Here is a 24,673-nt window from a genome sequence, read left to right as displayed (position 1 = left end):
ACACCCACAGAGTGGGAGAAAATATTTGCCAACTATACATCAGACAAAGGACTGATAACCAGAATATACAGGGAACTTAAAAAACTAAATTCTCCCAAAACTAATGAACCAATAAAGAAATGGGCAAGTGAACTAAACAGAACTTTCTCAAAAGAAGAAATTCAAATGGCCAGAAAACACATGAAAAAATGCTCACCATCTCTAGCAATAAAGGAAATGCAAATTAAAACCACACTAAGATTCCACCTCACCCCTGTTAGAATAGCCATCATCAGCAACACCACCAACAACAGGTGTTGGCGAGGATGCGGGGAAAAAGGAACCCTCTTACACTGTTGGTGGGAATGTAGACTAGTACAACCACTCTGGAAAAAAATTTGGAGGCTACTTAAAAAGCTGGACATCGATCTACCATTTGATCCAGCAATACCACTCTTGGGGATATACCCAAAAGACTGTTACTCCAGAGGCACCTGCACATCCATGTTTATTGCGGCACTATTCACAATAGCCAAGTTATGGAAACAGCCAAGATGCCCCACCACTGACGAATGGATTAAGAAAATGTGGTATCTATACACAATGGAATTTTATGCAGCCATGAAGAATGAAATGTTATCATTTGCTGGTAAATGGATGGAATTGGAGAACATCATTCTGAGTGAGGTTAGCCTGGCTCAAAAGACCAAAAATCGTATGTTCTCCCTCATATGTGGACATTAGATCAAGGGCAAACACAACAAGGGGATTGGACTATGAGCACATGATAAAAGCGAGAGCACACAAGGGAGGGGTGAGGATAGGTAAGACACCTAAAAAACTAGCTAGCATTTGTTGCCCTTAATGCAGAGAAACTAAAGCAGATACCTTAAAGCAATTGAGGCCAATAGGAAAAGGGGACCAGGAACTAGAGAAAAGGTTAGATTAAAAAGAATTAACCTAGAAGGTAACACCCACGCACAGGAAATCAATGTGAGTCAATGCCCTGTATAGCTATCCTTATCTCAACCAGCAAAACCCCTTGTTCCTTCCTATTATTGCTTATACTCTCTCTACAACAAAATTAGAGATAAGGGCAAAATAGTTTCTGCTGGGTATTGAGGGGGGGAGCGGGAGGGGGTGGAGTGGGTGGTAAGGGAGGGGGTGGGGGCAGGGGGGAGAAATAAACCAAGCCTTGTATGCACATATGAATAATAAAAGAAAAATGAAAAAAAAAAAAAAAAAAAAAAGACCAAAAGCTCCATTTGCTTTCCTAGGACATCAGGTAATTCATGGGTTTTTTTTTAGGAACAAGGATTGACATTATAACACGTGGTCGATACTGACATGTAGACTGAAAGAATGAAGATATTGATTGCACCCCAGAATGTATTCACATATGAGATACCGCACAAAAGTAAAGAGAGAGCAATAATACAATACCAAGCAAAGACGTTCTATAGGGCTTATTGACTCAATAATCCAGTCCCCACTATGCAAAGCAAAAATATGTAACCAAACAGAGCAAAATGTCAACTGTGCACAAGTGAGATGAGTTCTTAAGGTAAGAACAACAAACAACTTCAATAAACAGAAACAGCTAAGATATGTTCAGAGTTGTTACTAGTTGTCATTCTATTCTAATAAATTGTCATACGGCTACAGTCAAATAGGATTGTTGTCCTCATTATTTTTCAACATGGTCTCAAAGTAAAATGATCAAATTAAGCAAATCCATAAAATATCATGAATGTAATTTAGAAAATCAGAAATTCAAACTGCTTGCATAGGCATCATATCTGATTACTATAATGTCAATCACTTTCAGGTAACCACTACTGTAAGTTTTTCAAGGTGAAGTTCGATACATGCAAAAAAGAAAAACACATCATCAGTTACTAAGCAAATTTTATACATATAAAATATGCCCGGCATAGGTAAAGGTTACTTGTAATTGCTATATTGTAGCATTAGGAAAATATTAGAGATTAGAGACAAGGAATTGTGTTCCTTAATGACTTATCCTGTACATGCGTTAGTTCATATTTTGAAATGTGCTACAAGACATGAGCCAACACACTGCGTGAGCAGTTTCTTTCTTTCATGAATGTCTGTTGCAGAAGTGCAACCAGCTTTCTAAGTAGGAAAAATCTTCAGACCTGTAACTTAATACATATAATGATGTCAATCCTAGCTGTTTTCTTCCAAAATTCCTCCTCCAGAAAAGTTTGTAAAGTAGTAATACAAATCCTTCAAAGCAAACATTTTTCCCTCAACAAGTAAAGATTAAATGGTGACCATAGTTCAGTACTAACTGGCCAGTTAGAGATGCTCTGCTTTCTTTCTGATTTATATTTGGCAACAATGACTGAATTCACAGCCTACAGAGTAAATGCCAGCTACTTAGAGCATTTAGATCTGTCAAAGAGTGGTAATTATCACCAAATTATATGCCATTTATGAGACCAATAAATGTCGCTTCTATGAAAAAGAAAGCATTTGGGGATGATTAAAAATGAAAATATAGAGCCAGACCAAGAAAGACAGAGGTACTTCCATCCTTACAGTCATATACAAATGTTAAAGATATTAACTGTGACCTTTGCTCCAGTGCCATCTCAAGCTCTCAAATAGGCCTTAAATTGCAGTAAGGAGAAACTTGGCAAAGACTGGGAGACCCTAACCTTTAGGATAAAATAATGTTTGATTCATCCAGCACAAGCAGTACTGTGTTTCATAATCAATTATAATAACATCTAATTCTCTACATTTCAAATGCAAACTCATTACTCCCACCACAACACATACTGCACTGAAATTTCCCTTAATGTGGTCCTGTTCCACCTCATGACTGAAGAGCACTGAACTAGAGAAAGATGGGGACTTCACCAACATGATCAGTCAATATTGACAGTCACTGGAGTGACCTTCAGAACATGTCCAAGTAAGTTCCGGGAGGAATGCTATTCCCCCAGTTACATTTTCAGAATTGAGATGAAGCTATTGCTTCTGCTGCAGTGCACAGTTCCTCCTTGTGGCAAACAGACCCAGGAAGAATAAGCTAAGGTTGTTGCTAAAGGCCAACTTATTTATCTTCCCAACATTCATGAAGTTACAAAGAAGCAATCTGAATCCAAATTTGATAAACAGAAAACTGAGAAGTAGAACATTACTAGAATTATCAATACCCTTGCCTGTCCTTTCAACCAACCAGTCACATAGGCATTGTTCAGTTCTAAGTCAGTTACCTTAGATTCTTAGGAAGCAAAGGTGAATTATTGGAAGTAGTCTTTTAAAATAGTCATTAATAAAATGCTCAGATCAATGACAAGTCCATGTCCTAGAAAATTCATCCCAGGCCCAGGTTGAATAAGTAGCACGCTTCAAGTATTCTTCTTTCAGAGAAGATATTTGGTTCATCTCATAGCAACACTTTTGTTTTTGGTTTTGGGTTTTTTTTCTTTGATGGTTCTGGGGTTTGAACTCAGGGCCTCATACTTGCTACACAGGCACTCTAACTCTTCAGCCACCAGCCCTTTGTGTGTGTGTGTGTGTGTGTGTGTGGTGTGTGTGTGTGTGTGTGTGTGTGTGTGTGTGTGTGTGTGTGTGTTGGGTATGTTTTCAAGATAGGGTCTTGAGAACTATTTGCTCAGGCTGGCTTCCAACCACAATCCTCCTTATCTTTGCTTCCCATCTAGCTAGGATTATAAGCATGAGTCACTAGCACCTGGCTCCTAGTAACTCATTAATGTTATATATCACTGTCATTGCTCAGTCAGCACCTCCCAGGTTGCATATTTACTAAACATTAGGATTTATAAGATCCTAATCCTAGCATTATCACAATATAATTTTTAATCAAATTGGAGACTTTGAGAAGTATAAAATTGAAGAAACCACCAAGTGCATCATCTTAAATTTAATCTGGAAATCCAATATGAATAGATGATTCGTCCAATATTTTTGTAAGTATATACATGCATACTGCACATGTACACCTATAATCTACTGGTTATTATAGCCACTGAATCAGGTTTGAGGGTATACTAGTAGGAAAAACCAAAGACTATTACAGCTCCTAAAGAGCTTAAGTCTAGAGGTAAAGGAAACAGATATTAGTCAAATAAACATAGGAAGGAAAATATAAAACAAGAGTGATAGTCCCGAAGGAATTGATGAACCATACAATTAATGGACTGTTTTCCCCAAGTCTGTGGAGTTGGAGGTGTCTTCCTAAAGAAGATAACTTTGAGCTGAGGTCATCAGCCTCAGAGGTAAAAGAAAAACAGGATATAAAAAGGACAGAAGCCATTTTGGAAATGGTTAAAGATGAGTCAGAGAGGAGGGCAGTGAAGATTTGGTTTTTCTCAAAACGAACCCAAACACATGCTTCTTTAAATACCACATTTGTTCGTTATATTATTGATATTTTTATTGATTGCTATTACTATAATACTAAATAATATTGTTTAATATTATAAGCAATCACTACTTAATAGGACTTACTCAGATTTCAGAAATAACCTGAACTATGTTGACCCAGGTACAAAAAGAAAAGGAATTAAGCTGCAAGTTAGTAGGTTATGTCTTCCACCAACAGTGCCTCAGTTTCCACCACAAAATGAAGGTGTGGACAGTGGTGATATTAACAATTCTTCTAGTTGCGTGTACTAGAAAACACGTACAAAATGGCTTCAGCAGAAGAGAAGCTGGTGGTGGTGGTGCTCACCTGTAATCACAGCACTTAGGAGGCAGAGGCCAGAGAACCATGAACTTGAGGTCAACCTGGGCTACATACCATGACCATGTCTTAAGAAAAAAAGGAAAATACTGGCTCACTCTTCAATCACTTTTTAGCTTTTCTCTCAATTGGTTTCTTTCTTAGACAAGCTCTTTCTACATGGGGTCAAAAATAGTCCATGGCTGTTCAAAATGTTAAAGGAACCAGTGCCCAGGACATAGAGCATTCTTCCAAAGCTCCAACAAAACTCTCAGCAGAGGTTCTAATTGCCTGTTGGGCCAAGTGCCCATACCTGACCTAACCAGTGTGCCAGGGACACAGATAAATCTACTAGCCAGGCCAGGTAACACCACACTCCACAAAGCCCATGTACCTTGTTAGCCTCCCCGGACACTTACTAAAAGGAAAAGATGCTGCTGAATAGATAAAATCTTTGTATGACCATTACAGTGAATTCTTTTACATTTTAAAAATTAGTATCTTCCTACTCTAAATTTGCTGACAGAACAGAGGCAATACGTACATTCTGAGATCTTTACAACAAGGCGTATGTTTTGATTTCCAGAGAAAAGCTCTAATGGCCCTTGCCGACACACTGAATCATTGCCTGCTTGTTCTGTCATAAACATAATATGCTTCCCAGCTCTCCTCAGTTTATACATCTTCATTTTTAATTGGCCACTAATGTTTTCTGAATGTCTCCCCCCTCTCTAGAACTCTAGAAAGTTCGCGTTAAGAGTTAAGAATCTCAAACTATCTAACTGGTTCACACCACCAAAAACATTAGGGTCCAAATGGTCATAATGATGATGAAGAGTGGAGAAAGCAAACTTGGCTGCTCTCAACTGTGACCAAACATTAGCAAATAAGTAAAATTAGCCTTTAGTGTTTGGCCCTCTTTTAGTTGCCAACTCTCAGGGCTCACAGAGCCCTAACTTTTCAGGGTCATTCTTACCTCCCCAAACATACTTCCTTGGTTGCTACTGAACTAAAATTCCCTGGAAAAAAAGACAAGGAGAAGACAAAGAAAGCATTCAATAGTTTATTTTACATTATAAAGGGATCTCATATCAATAACAATAAGAGATAATTAATTAAAACCCTGAAAAATTGTCCTTGTTCTGTGCTGTTCCACTGAATAATTTAACACCACATTATCAGCCAACCCAAACACAGTCACAATATATAAGAAGTGTCTCTCCCTCCCTCCAATTTCATTTGGCTTTCCCTACCCATACCTGCCCCTCAGCAATATCCTGCTCCCCAGTCCTCCCATTCTGCGGCTACACAGACATTTTTAATAGTTCCCTCTAGAAACTTAAACCATTCCCCAATTCAAGGGAAAGTTGGTACTTCCTACCAGGTTTAAGCAACTGGTTCACAAGAAAGAAAAAAGAGAGAGAGAGAGACTGTTCTTGAGAAGGGTAGACCATCCCAAAAGGCAGGACCCCAGGGAATCCACACAGAAGCCACTCTTGACCTCTGTAGGGCATTAGGTTTCACTCCACAGCTCTGTTATTTTTGGACATTGAAATTACCCAGCTGCTTGCCAAGTTCATCCTAACAGCAGGTTAATTTAGCAATGTTAGCTGCTGAGTTCCTTTTTCATCCAGTTCACTGCCTAGTTGCTTAAAGACAAGTCTAGGTTTTCACCTCTTACCAGAATGGACTCCTAAGTGTTGACTATCAAAATGACACGATGCCAATATTATAACAGAGACATAGCTTAAATATTTGAGGCAAAGGGCAAGGTTATCACCAACCAACTGCCAAAGAAAGCAACGTCTGAGAAGACTTTCTTAAAAAAAATCAGTTTTCATTTTTCACACACACAGATGATAGCATTTTAATGTAACAGAGACGGGGTGGAGGACATACATTATGCAAATGTAGTAACAAATGTAAAATGATTAATTAGCAAGCAACTGTTTAGTTATTACTCTGACTAATTCCTGTAGACTGTCCCATGACTAATGAACCTGAACTTGTCCTGGTTGGCTGCAGTGTTCCATTGAAACATTTCCGTTTGGTTTGTTTGCTGCTTCTGCAGCTCAGTGAAGGAGATGGCATCTGCCTAATGAGCTCCCACTTCATGACAGAGCTGTGCTGCTTACTGACTCACTCCTCCTGCATGCAGGCTGTGTGCTCTGCTGTTGTTCTACAGCAAACACTAATTTCTGATTACCTGTCACGTTAGGCCATTGAAAATTGTACTCACACTGGCTCACATGAGCAAAATGCTAATGAGCTGATTATGGACTGTGGCGCTGTCCCTTGCTCATAATCCGTGAACATAAATTCAGATCCCAATACAATATGGGCTCCAGAACAATAGATGCTGTTTGAGAGGAGGGAGAGGGAAGAGATGGGGTAGGAGGGGAGTGAAATCATCACATGTAAATGCACAGACTCTCTCAAAGGCCAACAAACTCAGCAATGACCTAATTCAATGTGCACGGAGCACCAGAAACACCCGTTCCACTGTGTCATGTACAGAGGAAGAAGACCACGGTCATTATCTAATTGAAGTCTGATGTCCAAGCAAGGCAGACCCTGACGTGTTGACTGCAAGCTTCTATTTGTATGGAATAAATCCTATAGATGTGTCCTAAAATGGTTCTTGCTGAGAAAATTCCAATCAATAACACTTTTCCAAAATGCAGCTTTCCATCTTCAAGCCTAATATTTACCTGCAGGCTTCAGCATGATGCTCTTTTACTGGTGTTTTTTCCCCTCCCTCACCCATCACAAAACATGCCATTTGCACTTTCAAACACAATATTAAGCAAAGTGCCCCATTAGATCTGCTTTTTCTTTAGCTTATCCCCTACAATTTGCCCCCATACATGAAAACTATGGGAAGATGTAACCTTGCCTTTTTATATGCTGTCTGCTCAGTTTGTTTTTATGGTTCTGACTTCATTCTGCCTGGGGACACTGGTTTGCTTCAGAGCCTGCTACCCTTGCTGGATCCAGGAAGGCTACAAATACTGCTTACTTAGAAATGTGCACACCAGTCATAAGCTTTGGTTACAAATAGTGCTTGAGGCATCAAACTTGAGGATCAGAATGATAGAGGGGGCCAGGAAACATTCATAATCTCATCCACATCTAGAATGCGTACATACAGCTGCATGGGCAGCAACTGTATTCATCTCTGAAAAGGAAATTTGAAAACCTAACCACATTAGCCATGTGGGGTAAACAAGAATACAAAGACTGATCTTTCACTCATCTGCTCCTGAAACTCGCTCTCTTTTTCTCCTCTCCTTCCTCCTTCTCCGACTCCTCTTTTTCCCTCCCATTCTACTTCTTATTCTGTTTTCTTTCTTTTCCTCTTTTTCCTTGTCTTTTTCCTTCTCTTTCCCCTCCTTTGCCTCCTTTTTGAAGACCTTTTAGAGACTACAATTCTCTTCCTAATAGACCTTAATTTTTTTTTTCTCATTTTCCTGTGCTTAGCTATTCAAGACTAGAATCTAGACTAATGGAATACAAGAATAAAAAAGAAAAAAATGTCTACCTTTGATACTGTTAAAAGAGAAAGTAGGTAAGAATAAGTATGGATCAGCATGCACGCTCATCACACATTTTAAACAAACTCCCACCATTATAAACTTGTATCACAGACTCTACCAGTACTGTATAGCAACTCCACCTTGGCAGCTATTTTACGCCTCATCTCTTTGTGCTGCAGTCAGTGAAATAGGCCCTAATCTGAGACGAAACAACCACTACACAGCACTATAAAGTATAACTGTAAGTTCATCTGCTTCAGGTTTAGACTAAAAGAACAGGACAAAATGACTGCTAGGAATCCTTTTAACTACTATTTTGCAATTCCATATTCTTAGCAATGATTAAAGGAACCCTAATCAACATGAGTGTCCAAGACTGTTAAAATGCTAATATTAATTTTAACCACATTTTTGATTTACTCTCATGAGATGAAAACAGTTCTTAAAAATTAGCAGGTTTCGTCAATGCACAAATGAAGTAATGTGGCTTCTTATTTCAAATAATGCCCAATTTACACCATGGCAACCTTGACCCGCTGTTTCATAAAAGAAACCAAGTTTAATTTGTCCCTGTGATGCACAAGTCTGACTCCTACTAAATACAAATTATAAATTATTGGGCAAATTTGCATACAGTTTTCTTTTTAATGGAGACTGTAGAATCTAGAAACCAAGTTGTTCATATTATTATCTAATGTGAATACAATACAAAAGATTTCGAGTTACTCAACAGAATATTTTTCATAGTACCTATGTTTAAACTGCAGAAAAATGGAAGCAAATTAGTTAATTACTGTCTTCAACCATATGGGTGCTAACAAATTCCTTTCCCTCACCTCTAATGAACTCCCAGTGCCAGCTAAGACTGGGGAGCTGTGAGCAGTGGTGCAGGTTTTTTCTGCACAAGCAAATTGCTTTTCCTGATTTACATGGGGAAAAAAGACTGAGTGCCTATTTACACACTGGATAATCCAATTTGCTTATTTTGCAAAACAGTCTCATTCCCCTTAGTGGCAGCACCAAGCACTGTGCAGGCTCTCAACTAGAGGGCAAAAGGTTCTGCATTAGATCCAAGGCCACACAATGACTATGCAGAGTTTAAAGGAAGATAGAAATAAAATGAGAAACACTTGGTTGTGTACTTACAAAAAGTAGATGCTCTAACTGTCCACAATGAAGTCTAATGTACAGGAAAAACTTTACCAACACTGGGAAAAAATGAGAGGTTTTATTATAAGCTTTCACTTGAAGTTGGTTAAAAGACTCACCAAATAGGATTTTTCACATTTGCCCAAAAAATACATTCTTTTGAGGCCAGAATAGAGCTAACAACTGTTAAATATCACTTCATAAGATGAGTAAAATAAAATATATAGAGATTTGTAGGTATAGGTTAAGACATAGCAATGTCCAGAAATCAAAAACCAACAGTAATTAAAATAGCTGAGTAATACCAGTTGGAAAAGAAGGTCATGAAAAAGAGTTAGGAAGGAAAGGATCAAGACTTGGGAGGGTTTGTGGGGGGGTCGGGGCGTGTTAACTGGATTTTGTTTTCCATAGTTAATCAGAGAGGTCACATGCAAAATCCTCTGTAAGTATTAACCCATGGGCTCACTCTGCAGTAGGCTGGGAAAGAGAACTGCACCTGCTTACCATGCATTTTTCATGAGCAATGCAAATCTGAATTGTGAAGTCAGGTCCACAGGGCAGGGGGCTTGCTGTCAGAGCCTCTTCATACAGCCAAACTAGCCTGAAAGACAAGAAGAGAAAAATGGGATGAGAAAGGACAAAAAGTGACCAGCATCTCAGCTCCCAGAGGGGCCCTTCAAATAGCACAGCCATGGCAGGGCTATAACCTTCCGAGCTGTCACAGGGTCCTGTGAATAAAGAAAGTGACAAGCAAAACTAATTTAAGGTGGCAGTTGATGAACATTTGCCCGTGGAAAAGCCACCACCAAGTGTTTCCTTTCTCAAGGATCTTAGCAGCAAACTAGGGTCCACTCCTGGCTCCTGTTTCTTAGGGGCACTCGAAATCTAGAATACATGGTGTGTACTCTCCCAGACGTTATGGAGTAGAACACTACCTTAACCTGACCTTTTCTTTCTTGTATGTGTATGTGCGGTGTAACGCGCTCGCACGTAAGTAATGCTGAAGTGCCAAATTCGAAAGGGTCAGCTCAGTCGTGCTTTATGATAACATTTTCTGGAAATAAAACTATCCGAATGTGACAAACATAGTAATTAAAAATTAATATGAAAACAGGTATGGAAATACTTATCCACGGGTGTTAGAAGGCTGGAGAAGAGAACATGTGTTCTGAAAAGCAGTCCAACACTCTTCACTTCCACCCATCCTCAACTCTGCTTTGAAAACAATTCTTTCGCTGGTTCCCACTGTCTCAGTGTCTTTGTTGATGTTGGAGGCGAAAAGAGACTCTTTGAAGACATAGCCCTTCTCCCTCCAAGAAGCCCACAGTCCCCCAGAAATTCCTTCTCCCCACTCCCAGGGAACCCACCAGAGTGGGACCCAACAATGGCTCGCCCCCAGCACACCCCCATCCAAGCAGAACCACACATGATCAGAGGCGTGGTCCGACCAGCAGGATGACCCTCTGACCAGTCAACCCTTCTTTTGACTTTTCCAAGACTATTACTTGGTCCAGTACCAACACAGACAGAAAGAGAGAAAGAGACTTCAATGAGAAAAGAAATAACCAGAGTTGTCAGGCAGAGAGAGTTAAAGGAGGTGGGGGAAGCTGTTTTATTTGAAGTGTTCAGACATGCTGAAGTAATGATCCTGGCAACATGTTAGCAAAACATTAGAAACACTTTAGTAAGCAAATAATTTAATTATAGCCTTCTCTGAGGCAGTTTATATTGCTTGACCCTTGACCTTTTATATTGCTATACCTAAACTCAGCCCGAGATTCACACTTCCTATTCTTGTCACAGAATCTCTCCATCTTGTACCATTTAATATAGTGTGCTCCAGGTGTTCTGTGGTGAATGAATAGTTATATTACTACCTGTCAGACACAATCACACTCTATTCATCATTCTCGGCTGGCTGCATGAGGCCCAGCTTCCAGCAGGCTCCCTCTCTATTTCCTTGTTCAAACGTCTGCAGCGCTTTTGGCCCATCTGTCAAGGCTGTCATTTAGAGGGAAAACAGTATCAGCGCTTTAAATATATGGAGTTCTCTATTGAAACAGGGCTGTGATTGAACTGTCAGCATTCCCAGTATCACAGACAGTAATTCATGACTGGTCAGGGTTCCTCTGAGGTTGCTATTACTACAGTGACCCTGAAGGGTCACACACAGGGTTTTTGCTTTACAGTTTGGTCTATAAATAGTGCAATTAACCTTTCAAGAATTACAAAATGCTCATGAATTTTCTTTACATTTGCTTCGTGCTTGCATGGTTTAAAGCAACAGAAAAATGATAAAGAAAAAAGAAAACCCCTACAAAATGGCTGAAAATGGAATAGAAATATATGTATTGTTTTGAGAGTGAGCACTTGAAATGCATGAATATATTTTAAGCCACCGTTTGCTGTTTTGGAGCAAGATAACATATGTTGAGATTTCTGTCAAAATTAAAAGGTTTCTGAATCTGAAATAAAATGTGATGGATGTGAATGAAAGGACTTCTGTTCATCCTTATGGAAAGGAAATGAAGGCTTCCAGTTCTCTGAATTGTACCTTTCAAAAACAGAGGGTTTCACACTGTTTCCAGCCCCGTTTCTCAAGCAAAATACCTGCATTCCCAGCTAAATCCAGAAAAACACTGTCAGGAGCCAAATGTTATCTCTAGTCTAAGAACACAGTCCCCAAAGAAATAAGAATTTGGGATTCTGAACTTAGCCTCTGGTGGCTCTCTTGCATTTGAAAGCCTCACATGCTGAAAGAGATTATTCTGGTTTCTTCTTCAGAAAATCAGGGTACTGTCTAAAAGGTGCACAGGTCAGCAGCAGAGCCTGGAATATAAAATATAAACCCAGGCTCCAAATTGCAGCTTTCTGTACAGCCAGGTATATCAGACCACAGCCCTCCCTCCCCGCCAGGCTTCCTCCCTAGAAACCATCATGGTGAGAGCTCCTTTTCAGCCAACTCCCCATGGACCATTACACTGTAAAGCTTTTGCACAGTCCCTGGGACTTGTTCCTGAGTTACAGTCAGATTTTGTTCCTTTTGGTTTCTACATACACCCATGTCTCTCACAGCAGAAAGAGTACAGATTCACGGCACTGCTCAGTTGCCTCTCAGATGAATGTTTGATCATTTAATGACTGCATTATATCTGTTATTCCCACTGCTTATACAACCCAGAGATCTTTTCTCACAAAATTATTCAATGGGCAATGCCAAGGAGCATGTTTAAAAATACGTAACACAAGATTATGTGGCTAAAAAGATTTTCTATCCCCTTATTTCCTTGCTTCAAGCGTAATTTTACTCAGTTTCTTTCTTTAAGGGAAGGAATGAGATGCTATTTGTGTTGGAGGAGGGGACACAGAGGGGAGGGATCAGCACAGGAAAGTCCCAGAGTTGGCAAATGGTCCTTTATGACTAATACTTATGTTGACCATTCTCTAAAGCAAAATAACACATCATTTTCTTAAACATCCTCCTCATCACTGAAGCAGGCTGAAGGCAGGAATTTCAGCTAGCTTAAAGGTTTGCAGGAGGCAGAAAGAAGAGGAAAGAGGACTAAACCCTCCCATTAGGGCTATTTTCTGGGAATGTATCTCATACCAATTTGTTGCTGTGCAGAAGTAAAAGCCTCTGCTTATTACAGCCACTGAATAAGGACAATTAAGAGGTCATCTCTTCCAGTTAGGGTGCACTTTCCTTTTTGGAGACAATCATAAAAGGTAGAGAAGGTGCCCCAGAAAACCCCACGCTGTCATTGCTGTTATCTTTTGTGACTGCTTCCTTCTCTTCCTGTCCTCAGTTGGAAGGCAAAAAGCCTTTGCTTATTATAGAGGCAGAATAAGTGCTAGTCTCATCCCATTAACTGTCATCTTCCTAGGCTCCTTGCCATCCCATTTGAGTTTCACCGAGCATTCAGAACCGCTTAATTATGTACAGTAAAGAAAATCTGCTGAGACTTTCCTTCTTGATTAATACGGGAGGGGGAGGGGAGCCAAAGGGTCACCCACAAGGCTCACCCTTGCCTTGTACAGAACTAACTCAGTGTGAAAAAAGGCTTTTGTGAGTCAAAAATAAATAAAGTAAAGAGCATTTGGGGAGAAAGATGCCTGTGTCCGGGCATAGGCTACTTGTGATTCCGTAAGCTAACATCAGATACTCCCCCTCTGTGCTGGCGTGGAACTGCATAGTGCATTCCTTATAAATTATACCACCCCATGTTAATTACAGTGTGCTGACAGTGCTTGTCATTGCTAAGCCTACTACAGGCTTTGTGTGCTGGGATTGTAATCGTTGTTTGTTCTGAGGAATGTGGCAGAGCCAGTAAGTGGCTGAGCCCAGTCATTGCTAACATCCCTTTTTTCAGTCTCTCACACTGGTTCTATTTTTACAATGCAAGCACCTCCTCTTCTGGCTCCCCTGCTCATCCCCCACCTCCCCACAGTAAAGCAGATGTATAGGTTACTGTCTAGAAACACCAAGGCATTCATTCAGACTCAATAAACTGAGGCCGATATTGTACTACACTCATTGTCAGCCTTTCAAAGCCTCCAGTTGAAACTCCCTTTTGCCTTTATCCAACCTCTCTAGAAAATACAACTGCTCTAATCTAATGGAATATTCAGAGGCTCCTTCCCCAAATTCTAATTTGGCATTTTTCTGTCAGGCAGGGGCTCAAGTACCAGTCTTATTCACATTCAATGCAACAGTCTGGGAAATAAGATGCTACAATGGGGAAGGGAAGTCAAAACCTCACCAAATAACTTCACATTTCTCATAATTATTTGTATAATAATCAACAAACACAAACACAAAAATCACTCTTGTCTATTTAAAAAAATTTTTCTTCTGGCAGTACTGGGTCTTGAACTCAGGGCCTTGCACTTGCTAGGCAGTGTTTTGTCTTCTTAAAAAATGCTAATGAGGCTGGGCACAGGTGGCTCACACTTGTAATCCTAGCAACTCAGGAGGCAGAGATCAGGAGGATCGCAGTTCAAAGCTAGCCCAAGCAAATAGTTCAGGAGACCCTACCTCGAAAAACACCCATCACAAAAAAAAAAGGGGGGGCTGGGAGAGTAGCTCAAAGTGTAGGCCCTGGGTTAAAGCCCCAGTACCACAAAAACAAAAACTGCTATCGAGTACCTACTATGTGCCAGAGGCAAAGGCTAGACTCAGAAAAAGGAAAAGGAAAATGAATAAAATATGGTCCCCTGGCCCTTGGGCTTCTAGAACCCAGCAGGGGAGCAGATGTGTAGACTGCTAGGTCTCATAGCCTGTGGGTGCAGATGTGGTCCCATTAGTGGTAATAACTCAAATTTCTCTGCTTTGTGATCTCACCAATTTCGGGAAGTCCCCAGACAGGGACTCACATGTGATCATAAACAATTCTGATCTGGCCCCTACTGTTGTGTTTGGCATCATGGTTCCACATGGTCACAGCTTCATTCTTTCTGTCTTTTGAGGTGTTACCTACTTGAAGGGTTTTAAGGCAGTGCCTTTTCAGTCACATTGTATTCAGAGTTTCTAGTAGAACAGCTTATCCTGCTCTCCAGAGGAGTCAGAAATAAATGAATCCATCAAGGGTTGGGCTAGGAGATAGGCAAGACTGAAAAATATCAGGCTGTCCTCAGATTTCTCATCTCCACCACCACAACTAAGCCTTTCTTTCTGGGCCAAATTGCCTGTGCTAGGCCCCTTTCTCCCTCAGGTTGAATTTCCATACAAGCTTCCTCTGATCCAACTATCCAGAGGCTCTGCCAGACCTGCTGCCACAGGGCTCACCATCCATACCACTCTTATCCTCAAGCTTCAGCAGAGATTTGTACAGGATGTCATGATATACTCAAGCTCTCTCCCAGAAACGCACATGCAAAACAAACTGTAAGAAGAGAGATTAATATGGCTTAACTATATATAAAAATCAGTTTTATGGAAAATATGATTCTAAAAAGTAATCTTTATTGGCTTAAGAAGATGAAATCCCTACTCAGGAGGGATCACAATTCGAACTGGCCTAGGGGGAATGTCAGTGAGACCCTGTCTCCAATGACAAAGTAAGATAACAGCACATGTCTGCAATCCCAGGCGCACAGGAGGCAGAGGTAGAAGAATCTTGGTCTGAGACCAGCCCAGGCAAAAGCACAAGACCCTATCTGAAAAATAATTAAAGCACAAAGGGCTGGGGGCGTGGCATGTGTGGTAGAGCACTTGTCTAACAAGAGCAAGATCCTCAGTTCAATCACCAGAATCACCAAAAAAAGAAAATGAGCAATAATAAAATGAATTCCATTTTCCTTTCCTTTACTAAAAGAAAGAAAGTGCCTAGAGTGACTCAGTCCACTTTGTGCTACTGTAATAGAATATCTGAAATCAGAGGGATAGGAGCATACCTGCTTGAAGTTCTGGAGGCAGAAAAGTCCAAGATCCAGGGGCTGCCAGCATCTGTGAGGACCTTGTTGCCCTTTGGTCATGCTGCACCAAAGATATCAAAGGAAGGGCAAAGAGAAGGAGACAGCAGGGGCAAAAGGGTGCTAAACCCTCCTTTATATATGAACCCACTCCTGCAATAATCTTTTCCTGTCACCCTCATGGCTCATCACCCCTCATTAGGCACCATGCATTGGGGAGTGGGTCCCCAACACATGCTTTCTGGGGGATGCATTCAAACGATAGCAGGTAGGCACACACAATGTAAAGAAAATGACTTCAAAGTGAAATCCTCTCAATTAAAAAGTTCTTTTCTTCTTAAAATAACATCATATACTCCTTTACATTTTGCACAGACTTTGGAATCCAGCTCCCATGAGCTGAGATACAATTGTCCCTTGTAACACTCATAATAGCAAAAGAAAAACAGTAATAATAATAATATATAAATAATATTTACAGTGTTAAGAGCAAAGAACTCTAACATAAAAGTGCACTAAAAGAAACTTGCCAGAAACCAGAAACCTCTGAAAATCACCTACCCGTTATCCCTAGGGACTTAAGAGCTGCTTTTGATGGATACCATCTATGTCAAGGGGAATGGATTGAGCACCTAAGCATCAATATGAAGATGTACATTTATTTGTCCTTTGTTCGGTCTCCCTCATTCTATTCAAACCTCAACTTTAGCATGCACAAGTGTTATTTGAAAAATACAATTGTACATTTTAAGGAGCGACTTAAAGCTTTCTAGGAGTTAGTTTATCATTCTGCTTTACTTGTTTGACTTTAGAACTTGACCCCAACATAGATTGCCACTGAACGTAAACATCGCTATGTATGTTCATGTGTACATATTCACAGTTACCTATAGATTTTTAGGACACGAATGACTACATTGTAGAATGTCACTAAAAGAAGATCACATAACACATGCTAAAGAATGCCCTACGGAACCATAAATTACAGTCTACACTCTCTTGTGTTTTGTGAAAAACTGACACACTTAACTTTCATCAAATTGTTTTCTTACAAGACTTACTTGCGTCAGAACACAGATTTTTTTTCTCTATGGATTTACCCAAATAATGGCATGTATACTTGAACTAGAAGTCTTTCATAGAAGGTAAACTATTTGCGGTCTCACTTCATACTCATCTCCCAAAATCACTAGATTTGAGATGTTTGGAGCCACTTCCCTAGTTACTATACTGCAATTTGCATCCTATTAATAGCTGTCAATAGAGCATAAAATATTGCCCTCACAACCCCAAACAACTAACGTAACTTAGACTCCAATATCTTCAAGATCAAAGGTGAAGATCTGTTTTCAAAACCTATCCTCAGTAAAACCCATCTCTGAACTGCAAAACAGCTCTATACATCCTTCTGCCATCATCATTACCTCCAGCACCAATGACAAATATTCTTTGGCCATTTAGGAGTGCTTGCTTGTATCATGTTTTAAGCAAACATCACTGAACTAGAGCAGTATTTTCATCCCTGTAGCTTTTGTAAAACTACTCTGAGAACTACAGACCCCAAATTTTACAGAATTCCCCCCACATCTCTTTTAGCAAGCTCACTGCTCAATTTCATGTACAGTGTGAGAAATGCCTAGAGGCCCCTCAACCAGCTCCCCATGTGAGGACTCATCCTTGTACAGAGCTGCTGTTCATGCCAGGGATTCTTAGACCTCCGGGTATTGGTGATATTACACTTGGGCACAGGCCAGCCGAGCAGTCACTGACGCTGTGCGGGTGTCAGCGGGGGAGGATTTTCTTTTCAACATGACTGAGGTTCATGGGTAAGGCACCCTCATATTACAAAGAAAGATTAACAAGACAAAAGCAAACAAATTTATTTAAAATAAATTGTACTTAAGAGAAGTGATTGGACAAAGGGGAGGGGTATGATATGATAATAAACTTGGAGGAACATTAGCAAGGCCTGATGGTCCAGATTCTTCTGCGTCCTTGTGTCATCCCAAATAAGGATGTCCTTTCCTCTGCACCTCTTATGTCAGGATCTCATGCCCTGCTTCAGGAGAAAAGGGTGGGAAAAGCTGAGAGTGGCCTTCCTGTCTCTACCATTTTCTCAAATGCTAAGGTGACATATTTTGGGGTGTTACATCCTGAACCCCATCAGTGGGAAGACAGATGAAACTGTTTCCTCCCCAGGAAAACTCACCGAGGGTGTTCTACTTTTCATTGAAAACCAGGAACTAGAGTTTAGTGACTCAAGGGCACAACACCAGTCATGCCACAGTAATGCCATGTTTGTCGGGAGAGTGACAACCCCACCATAGGCATAAACCCGTTTTTTAAGCAGAAGTTCAATACAACAGGTCCTGACTGACCTCCTCTGCTCTCCTCTCCCATTTACAGGAACTGGTTGGCCCAAGTGCCTGGGCATTACTGCTCCACAGGGGACCTTTAAACTGCTTCTCAAGAATTTGGGATAAGTTTATCTGAATCCAAATGACCAACTCTAAGGTTTGCAACATTACAACAATTTCACTCTTTTTTTTCTCCCAGGAGAAAACCCTGCATTCAAACTAAGTGTTTTTACATAATCAACTTGCTTGTCTGACAGAATGACATCCTTTTGAGCTTCAAATTGCTTTTAGCACAACTAAGAGTAAATGAGTTTTCTCATGTGATAAAGACAAGAACAGTTATGTACAATAACCACAGCAAAGAAAACATGGTCTCCAATAAAATATATGGTTTTAAAGATGAATTCCTTTTTAAAAGGCTTTACCTTCTCAGTATTTACAAGTAATTTCCATTGTTAAAAGGGTAAAAAAAGAAATCCTGACTCACTAAAAGCAGCAGCTTGTAATAGATTTTTTTTTTCATTTCAAATCTGTACCCAAAACTAAACTCATGGAAACTTGGGTTTATTCCAATTTTTATTTGGGACCATGAATTTGAACTAGTTAGCTGACACTGTGGGTTTCTGAAATGGGTTTTTTTTTTTTTATTATTCATATGTGCATTCAATGTTTGGGTCATTTCTCCCCCCTCCCCCCACCCCCTCCCTTACCACCCATTCTACCCCCTCCCTCTCCCCCCCCCCCACTGCCTAGATACCCGGTAGAAACTATTTTGCCCTTATCTCTAATTTTATTGAAGAGAGAGTATAAGCAATAATAGGAAGGACCAAGGGTTTTTGCTGGTTGAGATAAGGATAGCTATACAGGGAGTTGACTCACATTGATTTACTGTGCATGTGTGTTACCTTCTAAGTTAATTCTTTTTGATCTAACCTTTTCTCTAGTTCCTGGTCCCCTTCCCTTATTGGCCTTAGTTACTTTTAAGGTATCTGCTTTAGTTTCTCTGCGTTGAGGGCAACAAATGTTATCTAGTTTTTTAGGTGTCTTACCTATCCTCACCCCTCCCTTATGTGCTCTTGCTTTTATCTTGTGATCAAAGTCCAATCACCTTGTTGTGTTTGCCCATGATCTAATGTCCACATATGAGGGAGAACATACGATTTTTCGTCTTTTGGGCCAGGCTAACCTCACTCAGAATGATGTTCTCCAATTCCATCCATTTACCAGTGAATGACAACATTTCATTCTTCTTCATGGCTGCATAAAATTCCATTGTGTATAGACATCACATTTTCTTGATCCATTCATCAGTAGTGGGGCATCTTGGCTGTTTCCATAACTTGGCTATTGTGAATAGTGCTGCAATAAACATGGGTGTGCAAGTGTCTCTGGAGTAACCTGAGTCACATTCTTTTGGGTATGTCCCCAAGAGTGGTATTGCTGGATCAAATGGTAGATCAATGTTTAGCTTTTTAAGTAGCCTCCAAATTTTTTACCAGAATGGTTGTACTAGTTTACATTCCCACCAACAGTGTAAGAGGGTTCCTTTTTCCCTGCATCCTCACCAACACCTATTGGTGGTGGTGTTGCTAATGATGGCTATTCTAACAGGGGTGAGGTGGAATCTTAGTGTGGTTTTAATTTGCATTTCCTTTATTGCTAGAGATGGTGAGCATTTTTTCATGTGTTTTTTGGCCATTTGAATTTCTTCTTTTGAGAAAGTTCTATTTAGTTTACTTTCCCATTTCTTTATTGGTTCATTAGTTTTGGGAAATTTAGTTTTTTAAGTTCCCTATATATTCTGGTTATCTGAACCTGGTTTTATATCAGTGCTTGCTCAAAAGTGCCATTGCACAGGTTCCTGCAAGCCTACACTTACAGAAGGCACTCAGCCAAAGGAGACTGGAGGTATCATATGATTTGTGGAGCTCTGGAAGCAGACAAGAATGAGGACATAGGGAGCCAAAATTGGCCTCTTGATAATCAGGGTTGTCCCTCAGAGGGACAATCAGAGGGACAACTGAAGAATCAAATACTTGCTGACAGGACTGTTTGTGCCTTCTTCCCAAAACAACTTCCAAAAAGGCCAAGAAGACATAGAACATTGGCTTTTGTCCTCCCTAAAGACTTGAGAAGATAGCCTGGTTTTCTCACACCCACTGGCCCTGAACTGGGGATGTTTTACAATGGAGGCAGAAGGGAAGGCAGGCATATTTACTCAGAAAAAGATCCCCCTGTCATTCCTTCTCTCCCTCAGAATAGGGTCCATGACTAGACAAACCATAAGAATGAACAATATGAGAATGTTAAGGAGAATGAGGTTTAACAGATGAATCATGGAATGCAGACTAAGAAGGGAAAGAATGGAAATGAAATCATAAAGGGTTATAAACTCAGAGACAAGAGGAAGTTCAAATTTTTGGAGCTCTTGAAAATATAGAGACCATACCACTTCTGAGTATATACCCAAAATAATCAGAGTCAGTTCATGATAGAGATACCTGTATACCTACGTTTGTTATGGCACTATTCACAATACCTTGAATATGGAATCAGCCTAGGTGTCCATCAATGAAGGAATGGGTAAAGGAAATATGATCTATACATCCAATGGAGTTTTCCTCAGCTACAAAGAAGAATTAAATTATGTTGTTTGCTGGAAAATGTATGGAACTGAATTTCATCATGTTAAGTGAAACTAGCCTGTTGCACAAAGACAAACATCACATGTTTTCTCTCATTTGTGAAAGCTAGGGGGGTGAAATCCTCAAGGTCATGACAATAAAAGGGGAACTTCTAGAGAAGTGAAAGGGGAAGGGGAATGGGAGAGGGAGGAGGGGTAAAAAAAGAGTAATAGAGGAGGTGAATGTGATCAAAGTACATTATATGCACATAGGGAAATGTCATAATGAAACCTCTTGCTTTATACAGTCTAATATATACTAAAAATACTTTTAAAACAAAATAAAAAGAAAATGTGGGGACAAACTTAATAGAAACTTAGAAAGATAATTTATTTAATCTGTTCATTGGATGTGTCCTATTCCTTACTCTTACTTTCGTAACTTTACAGCATTAAAAGAGAGGAGTATATTTTGCTGTTGTCACTTACTAGGGACAGTAAAAGAACAGGGGTGAAGGTCACACCTAACACCCCTAGGGCAGTAGTGTCAATAGAGTCATTTCTTGCTATTTAACTCTGCCAAAATCACCCATGAGAATGAAATAAAATTTAAATTTGTCAGATAAAATACCTGATTCCCAGTGAAATGTACATTTCAGATAAAAATGAATAATTTTTTAGAATAAGCAGGACCCATTCAGTATTTGGGAGTTAGTTATATCAAAAATCACTTGTTGGAAATCCAAATGTAATGTGCCTCCTATATTTTTATTTGCTACACCTGAGAGCTTGAGGAAACTAATCCTAAAATTTAGCAACTAGGACAAACCATTGATTTCCCTTGTAATCTATGACTCTAAATGAAACTCTTTCACCAAGTAATTTATGTCCTTCTATGTGGTCAGCCAAGTTTATGAGTGACTAATCAAACTTTCTAAATAAAAAGAGCCCAAGTGTCAAGAGTCATTTCCACTTTGATCTAGGTTGTCCCATCCCCTTAATCAAAGGCTGCCTTCAATTTAACCGACAAGATGACTAGGTGTTAACATGATCTGTGGCTACTTGGCAGTGAACTTGCTGCCAGTGAGTTTCTGAGAACTTCCATCACTTTCGTCAGGTTGCTGGAACATGCTTGTCTGGCTTCCCCATTTCTATGACTTATAAAATTTGTTCCTAATCTGCATATGTGATGACACTCAATAGAAATGAAAATATAATTCCTATACAACTGGCAATAAATGGAGCACCACATCACTTTACATTGTTATTTACCAAAGTTGGGGAGATTCCAGTTCATTAAGATATATATAAAATGAAAAACCCTCATGTAGGCATTCATTACTGTAGGCTCCATAGGACATTCAATTAATAAAATCTTAAGTCATGAAAAATAGGCTCTGTCTAGCTCAATGACTTTGTCTGTGATACTCAGCTCTCGATACACATTAGAATCCCTGGGGAGTTTTTAAAAGAACATTACTGGACCCACAAGTGGCTGTTAAATCCAGTATCTTCCAGTGTTTAGCTGCAGCTGAGATTCACAGGCCCAGACAATAAATAATTGCATAACTCTGTGTTTAATAGGAACTTGAGTGAGGTTAGACATCCAAGACGGATTACAACTACCAATCACATTATTAGAGTTTCTGTTTCTAAATTAATGTTTATTAAGAACATGTCCATCAAAGGAGGAAAACTAAACTGGATGGTGTTAAGTGTTAACATTTATTTGGGTGTTTTTTTTTCATAAAGTAATCTATACTTTTTAATCTTCCTTTTTATTTTAAGAAGTTTCTAATTTGAAAGCTTCAAAATTTTGAGCCATATAATTCCTTAGCTACCAAAACTGCTCAATTCTTACCTTCTCTTACCTCATGTTACCAAATAAAACCATAATGACATAAAATTTTTAGGAATCACCAAATATTTGGATACTGCCCTAGATAAAATATCACCTCTTCTTTTTATGGAAAATTTACTTCTTCCATTGCAGAGTTTCTCCTAATTTGGTCCCTGGACCAGCAGTTTCAGCATCACCTGAAAGGAAACTTGAAAATGCAAATTCACAGGTCTAGAAAGATTGAGTGTATAGATATCCATCATTTCCTAGCAGTCAGTCACAGCCAAGCAATCTGTGTTTTATTAAGCCCTTCAGGTGTTCTTGATGCAGTTTGACAGTGTTTGTTTTTGTGTGGTACATCTGATGTTTTGTTTTCATCACTGTATCTTCCTAAGCACTAAGTATGCCTAGATTCATTCAGTATGTGGGCTTTGAGGTAGGGGGGAAAGTGTTTGCCCTCCAAGTTTCTTCATCACTGAGTTGAGCATCACATGTGGCAGACTCAGGGATGATGAGGAAGGAAGGTTGCTAGAGAGGACAGAACCCAGTCAGCCCACAGATGGGGACTTAAGGGCCATCTTTACAGAGTAACAATACAAGCCCAATTAAAGGGGCCAATTCCACGAAGGATTCTGTGAAACCCTTAAATTGTCACTAGCTTTCATAACCAAGACTAAAACAGCTCCCAAAAACATCATCAATGTCTTCTTTGAAAATATATGTCCCTTTCCTGCTTGGTGGTCCTATTAACCCTTAAGACTCCTTCAACCTGCCCCTCCATTGTGAAGACTTCTCTAAACATCCCCTTCCCAGATCCACACTCAACTTCAATGAGATGAGGAATTCACACTTACCACCTCTTATTTTTCCTTCTTAACCAAAAAATATTTGCCTCTGTCACTAGATTTCAAATTTCTCCAAAGCAAGGTCATTATCATAGTCGCTACTCAGTAATGTTGTCTGAATGAATAGATTACCCATAAATAGTCAGATACTTTCAGGTGATGATCAGAGATACCAACATTATCAATATTCATATACTACTTTTCTTTTAGATTTTACACAGAAAAATGTATTAGATGCCAGAAAGTAGTGTTTATGATTTTTAAAAAACTTAAATTTGTAACTCCTATCTCCTAAAAATGGTACTGTCACCTAAGTTATGTTTATATTCAAAATTAGGCTTAAAAAATAATAAAATGTGGAATTGCAAAAATTAAAGATGGCCCTTTTTTGAGAAGTAAAGACTTCCAAATGTTAGCATTTACTTCAAAACTGTTAAAGATGATTTTTTTTAAAGAAAATATCTCTCTACCATATGTTCAATCAAATCATGTGAAAATTTTTTATTTTCCTTTGTAACAGAATGAAGTTTCGCAAGTCTGATATATACTTTGTGCTCAACTGTGACTGTCTTGGAATATAATGAAGAATGTCTATTATTTTCATATAAAATGGCAGAGATGACCACCCTGAGAAAAGAAATGGAGAGTAGGTCAAAAGGAACGAAAGGGATTTCCATTAAAGACAGGAGAGGATTGATTCAGATCTCATACTCCAAGATGATAGGTTGCTCCTTTCTTAGAGATGTTTTTAGTGTTAGAATTTCTATTTGATTTTTTTAAGAGTCCTGTTCTCATCGATCTACCATTTGATCCAGCAATACCACTCTTGGGGATATACCCAAAAGACTGTTACTCCAGAGGCACCTGCACATCCATGTTTATTGCGGCACTATTCACAATAGCCAAGTTATGGAAACAGCCAAGATGCCCCACCACTGACACTGACGAATGGATTAAGAAAATGTGGTATCTATACACAATGGAATTTTATGCAGCCATGAAGAAGAACAAAATGTTATCATTCGCTGGTAAATGGATGGAATTCGAGAACATCATTCTGAGTGAGGTTAGCCTGGCTCAAAAGACCAAAAATCGTATGTTCTCCCTCATATGTGGACATTAGATCAAGGGCAAACACAACAAGGGGATTGGACTATGAGCACATGATAAAAGCAAGAGCACACAAGGAAGGGGTGGGGATAGGTAAGACACC

This window comes from Castor canadensis, chromosome 6, assembly GCF_047511655.1.
Source record: "Castor canadensis chromosome 6, mCasCan1.hap1v2, whole genome shotgun sequence".
In the NCBI taxonomy this organism is placed as follows: Eukaryota; Metazoa; Chordata; class Mammalia; order Rodentia; family Castoridae; genus Castor; species Castor canadensis.
The sequence above is the reverse complement of the archived record's forward strand: the minus strand, read 5'-3'. Positions refer to the sequence as shown.